The sequence below is a fragment of the Lycium ferocissimum genome, chromosome 1 (assembly GCF_029784015.1).
Source record: "Lycium ferocissimum isolate CSIRO_LF1 chromosome 1, AGI_CSIRO_Lferr_CH_V1, whole genome shotgun sequence".
NCBI classification, from domain to species: domain Eukaryota; kingdom Viridiplantae; phylum Streptophyta; class Magnoliopsida; order Solanales; family Solanaceae; genus Lycium; species Lycium ferocissimum.
The window spans coordinates 63,822,715-63,833,009 of record NC_081342.1 but is presented as its reverse complement, the minus strand read 5'-3'; the positions used below and the strand labels follow the sequence as shown (position 1 = coordinate 63,833,009).

General features: G+C 35.0%; 1 pseudogene; it reads right to left on the bottom strand.

The window, feature by feature from the left end:
- Positions 1 to 2,303: 2,303 nt before the first annotated feature.
- The window catches only part of LOC132057092 (beta-ketoacyl-[acyl-carrier-protein] synthase III A, chloroplastic-like), an 8,541-nt pseudogene continuing 549 nt past the window's right edge, over positions 2,304 to 10,295 (bottom strand).

The following is a 10,295-nucleotide window of genomic DNA, read 5'->3' as shown; positions in this document are numbered from 1 at the left end:
TTTTAATGCTACCAGCTCATCTAGAGCTGTGGCGTGCACAGTTCTGCCAAGAGTAGAGAGGCCTAACAGACTCCGCATTACTGAGCCCATTTATCTAGCATCCAAACCAATTTAATGCCCCGCTTGGTCACAAGCCCACGTTACTAGGCTGGGCATGTAGTAATGATTAACTAATTATAATTAAAGCCTAAACTAATTTTGTCCTAACTCGATGTGGGATTAAGAGAAATCTGCTGATGGCTTAATAAAGTGACTATTCCGCTATAGTTCTTTTTTCTTCTATTAGAGTCAGGAACCTATAACTATTTTTGCTGATTGAAGGAAATAACATGATGAAGAGCTGAAAAGGACTTTAAAATGAATGGAAAAAAAAAAATTGGACCAAATAGTAGAACAACATAGTTTTTCTTGCATTTTCTATGGCAATGCATGAGCAAAACAATTGGTCCCTTTCGTTCATGAATATCAGGCATTACGAGCAGAGTCGATTTTAGGCGTAAAAAATGGAGCACCTGAATACATGATCTCTCCGTAAAACTAAGTATTTTATGTATATATTTCCTAAAACCAGTATAATACTATTTGCTGGAACACATGCTACAAAAAAAGTAAATGGTGCACTTGGTTGAAGATTGAATTATTTACCTAGAAGTCTCGGGATCAAGCCTTTCTTAATAAATGTTATCCTTTTTTTTTTTTTTTTTTTTTTTTTGTGGTGAACCCGTGCTCCAGAAATCCTAGATTCGCCTCTGATTACGAGTATATTTAACTAGTATTGAAATGTGTGACGATTTCATGAAAAAGTAGAGATTCATGTGCAGGCCTGATTCTTTATTATGGGCAAACCATGGGCATTCTTTTTTTTTCCTCCCAATAATGGGTGGTGGTGAGCCTCGAACACAGAATCTCTGTCTGCTCTGATATAATGTTGAAATGTGTGACTAGTTCATCTAACAGCTTAAGCTATTAGTGAAAGGACAATTTCAATATTTAACTATAAATTTATATCTCAACATGCCTCAAATGATAAATTATGTAATGATTAAATACCATCTCCGTTAATCTATCTATCTATATATATAGATACAATTATAAAAGTTCGAAGTTCCAACGTGAAATGTTAATATACTTTTTTACTTCTAAGAATAAATTTTATATTGAATAAATTGTAACTTAATTTCCTAATATCTAGGATTTTGAAATCAACTTCAATTTTATTTATTAAATCCTTTCTTATTATAACTAGATAATTTTTTTTCGGAAAAGGGCCAAAATTACCCCTGAACTTTGAAAAATAGTTCATTCATACCCTTCGTTATACTTTAGGGCCAATTATACCCTTACAGTTATACTATGGGGTCAATTATACCCTTCTGTGTAACTATTGCCACGTGGCATCATCCCAGCCCTTCAAAATTATTTTACCCTCAAATAATTTTTTACCCACTAATACGAAATTATTATTTTTTTCCAGCCCAAACTAATACGAAATTATTATTATTTTTTTTGAAAAAATTATCCATATTATTTTTCTTTGAAAAAAAAAATTGGGTCGGATTGAGTTATTTTAGTGGGTAAAAAAATTATTTGAGGGTAAAATAATTTTGAAGGGTATTTACGATGATGCCACGTGGCAATAGTTACAATGTAATAATTGACCCCATAGTATAACTGTAAGGGTATAATTGGCCCTAAAGTATAACGAAGGGTATGGATGAACTATTTTTCAAAGTTCAGGGGTAATTTTGACCCTTTTCCGATTTTTTTTTCATATTTAGGACTTTAAAAATTAAGATTTTAATTACCTAGCATAAATTATTTCTTTATTTGAACAATGTTACATAATTGTAATTCCTTATACGTAACATTTGAACTATCTATATGACTTTTAATAGATTTTCATATTATATTGATTAAATTTAATGAATAATATTTTTTGCATAATATTAAAATTTACACTTAATAATAGTGAGAGACAGATGAAGGTGGGGGTTGGGGGGTGGGCTGCACGAGACAATAACAGTAACGATTCTACAAACACAAACATCCAAAAATGATATTATTGTACCAATCTTTTTTACCCTTTGAAAATATATTTTTTAGTGGATAAAAGTATAGTTAAAGATAAATTTTTAAAAGTTGAATTAAGCTAATATTAAAAATTTGAATAACAAAGAATATAAATTATTTCCTCTAGAATTGAGAAATAACAATAATTTCCTCATAAGTCCTTAAAATTACAATAAAAAACATGTGAGGACTTTGTGGGACATGATTTCTTCCTTTATTGAGCTACCTTAATGTGATATCAACATTCATCATTATTCAGATGCTCTTCAAAATATATATTTTTTGAATTTTCAAAATTTACATGTGTAATTAAACGAGTTCATTCAAACCTGTTCACTACCATTTGTGTCCCAATTTGAAAACTGCATAATCACCGTTAAATTTTCAAGGTGTATATAAAAGATACATATTTTACATTCATTAATTCAGTGTAAACATTCGGTGCGAGTAAGTTTTTACTGAGCCAAAACATTCATCCCCATCTGAATATTGCAGAAGCCCATGTAAGGCCAGCTCCAAATCCAGCAGCAGCAATGACATGGCCTGGCTGCACTTTTCCACTCCGAACAGCTTCATCCAATGCTAAGGGAATGGATGCAGCACTTGTATTCCCATAATTTGCCACATTTGATATCACCCTCTCTGATGGCACCTCTAATCGTGTTGCTACACCATCTATAATCCTTTGGTTTGCCTGTACATATATAGAGTAGAAGTAAGACTGAATACATTTATAGAGTAGAAGTAAAACTGAATACATGTATTGCAGGTTTACTCATCATACAAATATGGACGTTTAAGTCCAAAATGCAAACCGTTTAGATATCTAGGCTCATTGTTTCAAGAGAATAAATTGATAGATTAAGATGTTACTCATAGAAATTAAAACTAGATGGTTGATGTGAAGAAGTGCTACTGGAGGGTTATGTTGATAGAAGGATGCCTACTAAAGTGAAATGTAAGTTTTACAGAACAATTATACGATTGGTAGAGTTATATGATAGAGAATGTTGGGCCGCTAATCCAATATACCGCCTAGATGCAGGTGCTAAGATGAATGTGTGGTCATATAAGAACAACTAAGATTATAAATGACCACATTCGCAAGAAGTTGCAAGTAATACTTATTGAGGACAAAGTGAGAGTCGATCTACAGATGCAACGGTCTATAGGTGTGAAGCTACGGTAAGTGGCCGGCCAACACTCCGCACCGTAACTCTAAAATGAAGATTTGAAAGTTACAAAAAGTGGTAAAGATTTGAAAGTTCCAAAAAGTAGTAGTATGTTAGATAGAACCCAATAGGCACGCTTAATCAGAACCGAAGGATCCTCTAACATCACGAGGCTCTAAAGAGGATTTGAAAGTGCTGGCGTGGATGATGGTTCTACCTGCCCAGAGTAGAGATGCTCAATGGACTCCGCATTATTAGGCCCAATATGTAACATCCATCTAATAGGCACGCTTAATCAGAATCGAAGGATCCTCTCTATGAGGCTCTAAAGCTGTGGCATGCATGGTTCTGCCTGCCCAGTGTAGAGATGCCCAATGGACTCCGCATTATTAGGCCCAATATGTAACATCCGTCCAAACCACTTTTTGAAAATTCCAAAAAGTAGTAGAGTATGTTAGATAGAACCTAATAGGCACGCTTAATCAGAATCGCAGGATCCTCCCTATGAGGCTCTAGAGTTGCGGCGTGCATGGTTCTGCCTGCCCAGAGTAGAGAGGTATTAGGCCCAATGGACTCCGCATTATTAGGCCCAATGTGTAACATCCATCCAAACCACTTTAATGCCCCCACTTAGTCACAAGCCCACTCGGCGTTCAATCGTGCTAACAATTATAATTAAAGCCTAAACTAATTTTGTCCTAACTCGATGTGGGATTATGAGTAATATGCTGATGGCTTAATACCATGTGTGCCAAATAGTTTCCTCAACGAAAAATTAAAGATAAAAGGCAAACCGAGATATTTATCAATTTATATTTATTTGGCTTAAAAACAAATAAGTAATTAAAAGATGTTTGATTCAGAAAATAATTTAATAAACCCTCCAGCTTCATCTTTTCCCCCTTTTTAAATATTATCTCCTTATTTCTGTGTATTTCCTAAATTCCTCTCATCTACTTTGATAGCAATCACGGCAAATTCCAGCGACTATTCTGCTATGATTCTTTTTTTCTTTTCTATAATAGTCAAAAACCTATCAGAATTTTAAGCAGATTCAAAACAATAGCATGATGAAGAGCTAAAAAAAGGACTTAGTATGAAAGGAAAATAATTGGACCAATAATAAAACAACATAGTTTTTCTTGCATTTTCTATGGAGCCGTTTGTCCGTGGATTTTTTTTTCCCTTTTCTTCCTATAGCGTTTGGTTATACATTGGACTGATTGTTTGGATTTTTTTTGAAGATAAGTTTCAAGTTTAAAAAAGTGGTTTTGATAAAATTTTCAAGTGAAAAATCTTCTCCACTTACAAATTTCAACTTTTTTTTTTTCTAGTTAAATACATGTCCAAACACAACTTTAATTTTCAAATACACTTTTTCAACTTAACTTTAAATATTACTTTTTTAAATATCATATTATTATGTCCAAAAAAGGCTGGCCCCTTTCATCAATGAATTATCAGTTATTATGAGGAAATTTAACTTGTGTGCCTCAAATGATAAATATGAAGGGGCAAAGTGCACTCTAGTAATGATTGACAAAGCAATTTGAAAAATGGGACATGTTACTTGTTGCAAAAACTCAACATTTGACATTTCTAGGAAAAACAGGATTCATGTTTTGGCATGATTGATTTAATTACTGCAAATTATGGACAGAAATATCTTTCTCATTAGTTGATACATGAAGGGGACTTTAAGAACCAAAATGGAGTTATAAAGCTTTAATTACTGAATCGCTTCCCAACTGTCTGTTTCGAGTTCGTTTAGATCTGATATTAAATTTTGTTTCAGGACAGATCCGACATAGCTATATATGCAGTTCGTTGGTTCATTTCTTCCATATATAACAACAATAGAAACGACACATATTTATGATTTTGCATGATCGACATAATTTTGTATATCAGAAATCATACCTGATGGAGGAGCAACCAATCGAAATCAGAGCCAGATAAACCAGCTTTCTCTAAAGCTGCTTCGATTGATTGTGGCACCATGCGAACAGCAAACTTGAAAATCTCTCTGCCGTTCATCTGGAGGCACGAATAAGACGAGCCCTTCGGTGGAAAATTACTCACAGAATGATTTTTACTTGATACATGATCTGTTTCATTCTCTTTGAAAGTGGATATCAAGTGCCTAGACAATGGAAATCAACTAGTTAGTGCCAATCCGAAGATGGAAGGCACGGTAATTTTGTCCTATGATGAATAGAGGTAACGTACCTTTTACCATCACCGTCACTATGCAAGTCGAAGCCAAACAAACCATCTTCTCCGATATCACATGCCTAAAAAGAAACATGTTTATGTGAATTTTGAGAAATAGATATTGGAGAACCAGAGTCACAGAAGAAACAAACTCACTATGGAGTCTAAAGGGCATCAACTTAGCCTTCAAAGTCTATGAGGTATGTCGACACTGCCTATCTATGTTGCTCAGACTCTCCAAAGTGCTGCCACACCCGTGTTGGATCCTCCAAAATTGCACTACTTTTGGAGGATCCAACATGAGAAGAACCAGAACAGAATGGTTCCGCCTACAGAAAACTCTGAGAGGATGACGCCTACTGCTAAAATTCCGGTTTTTGCAATGCATTCTTCTAGACAAGAAGAAGACTTGGAAAGAAAAAAGAAGGTTGGATCCGGAAAAGTATGCTTAGGCAGTTCTTTCACTGAGCACAACAGAATGAAGAGGAATTTGAGTCCGAGCAACATAGTTGTCTATAGTCTATAGTCAAGAAGCTTATATTGATTGCAGACCAGCTTTCACAGATGTAAAATACTGTCTTCCAAGAAGAGGAGTTGGTTCTTTTGCAGTTTGAATTTCTACTAATCCATCTTTCACAATCATCTCTGGGTGAAAAGATTTAGGCAAACAAGTGGAACAATGTTGAGACTACAGCTATACCGACCCCCCGGGGTAGCAATCTTTTTAGTTCACAGGATGACTACCTGCTGACCGTAATGACACCAAAATATCCATTTATATGATCAATCATTCTTTATGGCCTTTATGTCGGTAAAATTGGTTGTAAGTTAATCATTTCTAACTTCAGACTCTCCTACATGAAAGGATCTGAGTCCATCCAAATGATATTAAGCAAAATCTTATTCTGGAAAGAATGGCGAAGTAAGGGAATCAACGTGTTCCAATTTCTGGCCTTGCACTGACCATCCAATGGACCAGGGACTAAATGGCCACTGCCTGAAAGGACGATGTCCATGGAAACTACTACGTGATTTTTTCAGAGCAAGAACTTAAGTGAAATTCAGAATGAACAAATTAAAGGCAAAAGATTTTCTACTTGAACTCTAAATGGTATCCCACGAGGATAGTACATAAATAGTAGTATAGTACCACACAATAAACGAAATAAGAAACGAACAGAATAGAATTCCTAGAAGTGTATGAGGACTACCTATTTCAACTGCTTGCTCAGACAAATCCAAAAGCTAAAGTAAGAAAACTACCTATAAAAGAACAAAACTCTTCACACATGTTCTCTGTCGTCTCATTCAAACAGCAAACAACCTGTTCTGAAGGAAGAGGGACTTAGCACACTTTAAAGCATGTCCGGTGACTAACTCCTCCCAACCCCGAAAAAGAAGAATAAGTATGAACTTCATATTAATACAGTTTCTATTGATGTGAAATCAAATTCTATTTCTCTGATGCGCATGTCGTTCGATCAGTCTACTCTGCTATAGTATGTGCTAGCGAAAAAAGCATTAATGTGAGGAAGAATATAAAAGCATTCATCTTATGGAACTTGAACCTTTTTTTTTTTTTTTTAAACTTTCCAGATAGTGCTAAAAGCAAACCTAGAAAATGACCTGAATTCTATTCAATAATTGGTTCAGAAACTCTCCGTTATCGATACCTGCACAAGTACAGGACCAGCAGCATCACCAAAGAGAATACAGGAACCTCTATCAGTCCAATCAACGAAACGAGAAACAAAGATCAGCCCCAATTACAAGGACATTCTTAAAACCACCAGCTGCAATAGGAACAGAAACGTCATATTAGCAGCATATCCAGGAACAAAATACAAATAGACCATAACAACATTTCACTATAACAACCAAGTTTTCTTTGAAACCAATTTTTCATATTATGTTATATTATATTTCTCTATAACAACATTTCACTAGAGTAGCCAACAAATAAGGGCTTATAACATATTTGGCCACTTGGTAAAAAATAATTACATCCTCTAGCCAATAGCCAGAAAATTTATAAGTTTTGTATATTTATACTTAAATATACACATAATATACATGTAATATACATATATTATACATCTAATATACATATAAGTGTATCAGGTTTTGTATATTTCGGCTACTTCCGGTAATTAAGTTTGGCCGAAGGGACATAAACGAAAGAATCCCAAAGATATACACTAGTTATGTATATTATATGTATATTATCATTAATATACAAAAATTACACATTTGCCGGCTCTTATTTTGGTGGACGGTTATACAGTGTAAATATCCCAAAAAATATCCAGACAAATGACACCACTATAGAGAGGTTTGACAAACGACAACACTATAAAGAGGTTTGACTGTATAGAGCAGCATTAGCTACAGTGTTCAACTATTAATGCATAGTATATCCTGTAAAGAATGATTATACAGTTCATAAAATCTCATTTTAAAGGCAAAGTTTAGAAGATTCTACCTTTGATGTAGCAAGAAGCAGAAAACAAACCCAACAAGAACCCGCTACAAGCCGCCGTAATATCAAAAGCCAATGGATTGCTATTGCAGCCCAGTGCTTTTTGGACCTAAGAACAGAAAAGTTTCCCTTATAAAATTGTGAAGCAAGAATGATTAAAGATAATAATATGATAGATGAGAAATTCAGATGAGAAATTTAGCTATCTAAAATCCATAAAAGAACAAGATCTCGGAAAATACTAGAAAGGAAATAAAACATGAGTAGGTAAATATATTCCCAGTAAATTTTATTGGATGGAGAAGCTATAATAACTCAAAGATCAATAAAACACTTTTTCCAGAGACAAGTCAGCTATGTTGCTTGGACTTTGCAAAAATGTTGTTGCAACGGTGTCGGATCCTCCAAAATGGCACTACTTTTGGAGGATCCAACATACACATGTTGACATCTTTGAAGAGTCCGAAAGAACATAGCAAGTCAGAGTACCACAACATTTCAAGCTAGTATTGAGACATTCACCCATTAAATGAGCCAAGAATTTCAATTCGAAGTTGCAATAATGTGAGAATCAATATTTCCAGATAGTGTGATCACATGATAGTCAGAAAAAGTTCAATCAGTCCCAAGAAGAGCATCCTTTTATAAAATTCACAACTCTCCGTTGCTTAACACTTTTAAGGGCAACACATTTTGATGCTCAATTTTCATATCAGGATAAACAAAACAAAAAAGAAAAGGTGTTCTTAACTATCTGGTAGAATGTTAACAAGTTTGCTGGTTATTCTTCATCGGGTTCAGATATGTGCATATGAACAACAAACGAGAAATGATACTACTGTACAAAGTCGTACCAGCGGAGCACTGCCAAAAAGGTCATCTCCAGTTGAAGAACACATCAAAATTAGGTCAACATCTTTAGGATTAACCTCTGCCATCTCAAGAGCTTTCCGCGCAGCCTCTACAGCCAAATCCGTTAAATTCTCTTTTCCTGTAAAATGTATACCAGATCGCATTTACATGCGAAAATGTTTTGTATTATTTTCCATACATATCCGAGTTACAAAGACATTGACCAACATGTGCTGACAGAACACAACAAGATGTAGTAGGTTACTATGTATAAAGATCAATGAAAGATTCACCTGAAAGAACTCTACGGTTACGGATTCCTGTCCGAACGGATATCCATTCGTCACTAGTATCAACAATTTTTGCAAGATCATTATTGGAAACTTTCAGACTTGGTACTGCAGAGCCGCATCCTACTAGTTTGCAGCCCGTGTTAACTAGTCTGTACATAAGATAAATCGTAAGTAAGAAGTTTTGTGACAACAATATAACATATACTATAACTTTGAGAATGCTATCTAAAAATCAGAATTTTATTAATAGAAATGCTAAGGAAATTCTATAGCCAGAAGTTAACAAATAGGGAAAAAAAAGAACCTAGCTGAAGCTAAGATAATACCGTAATTACCTAACTCCCTCTATAGGCTCCTTGGGCCCCCAAGAAGATAATGTGACGCCCTTGATAGAGGGCGGGTCAAGATGAAAGACGTGCAGAATTTCTAACATGGAAAACTTACAAAGAAATTAAAGGGTGCATATTACATATTAAGAAAATTCCACATCAGAAAAGGATGGAAAAGTAAAGCGCTATACAAGACAGAGCAAAAATTCACATAGCACATGCTTTTCGGCTCAATAATGATGTAGTTCAAAGCACCAAATCTGTAAGGTCTGTTGGGCCAAAACGGAGTCGGATCTCGCAGTACGATGAAACCTGTTGAACATTCTAAGTCCCTAAGAGGGGGTGCATGAGACGCCCTTGACGGAGGGCGAGCTGATGAGGGTTGGTCAATGTGAAGGACTGACACGCTTCTAGGCAAGTAAGTTTTCAAAGAAGGGTGCACATGATACCTTACGCAAACCACACATTGGAAAAGGAGACAAAAGTGATGTGCTAAATAAGATAGAACACAAGTTCACGTGGTAATGATTTTTCTAGCTTTATATTACAACTTGCCTTTTATGCCTACTTTTAAGGCGTTTCTTGATAAACTAAGCCAAGATATAATATGCAAAACTCTACTTCATTCACCTAGCAGTGGAAAAGGGGATGGCCTTCTTGAAACACATCTCCAGTAACAATTAATCCTTAATAACAGAAACTAACTTCATTTAATTATTTAATTTGTGCAAGGGAGCATCAAAATCAGATATCCACATTAAGATCCAAATACAAAATAGGCTGTTGATCAAACAAAAATTAACACATTACCTTGAAATCTCCTCTGCACCTTTAGCAGTACTGGAACACATTATCCTGTTAATAGTTCAGCAGAGAATTAATGAAC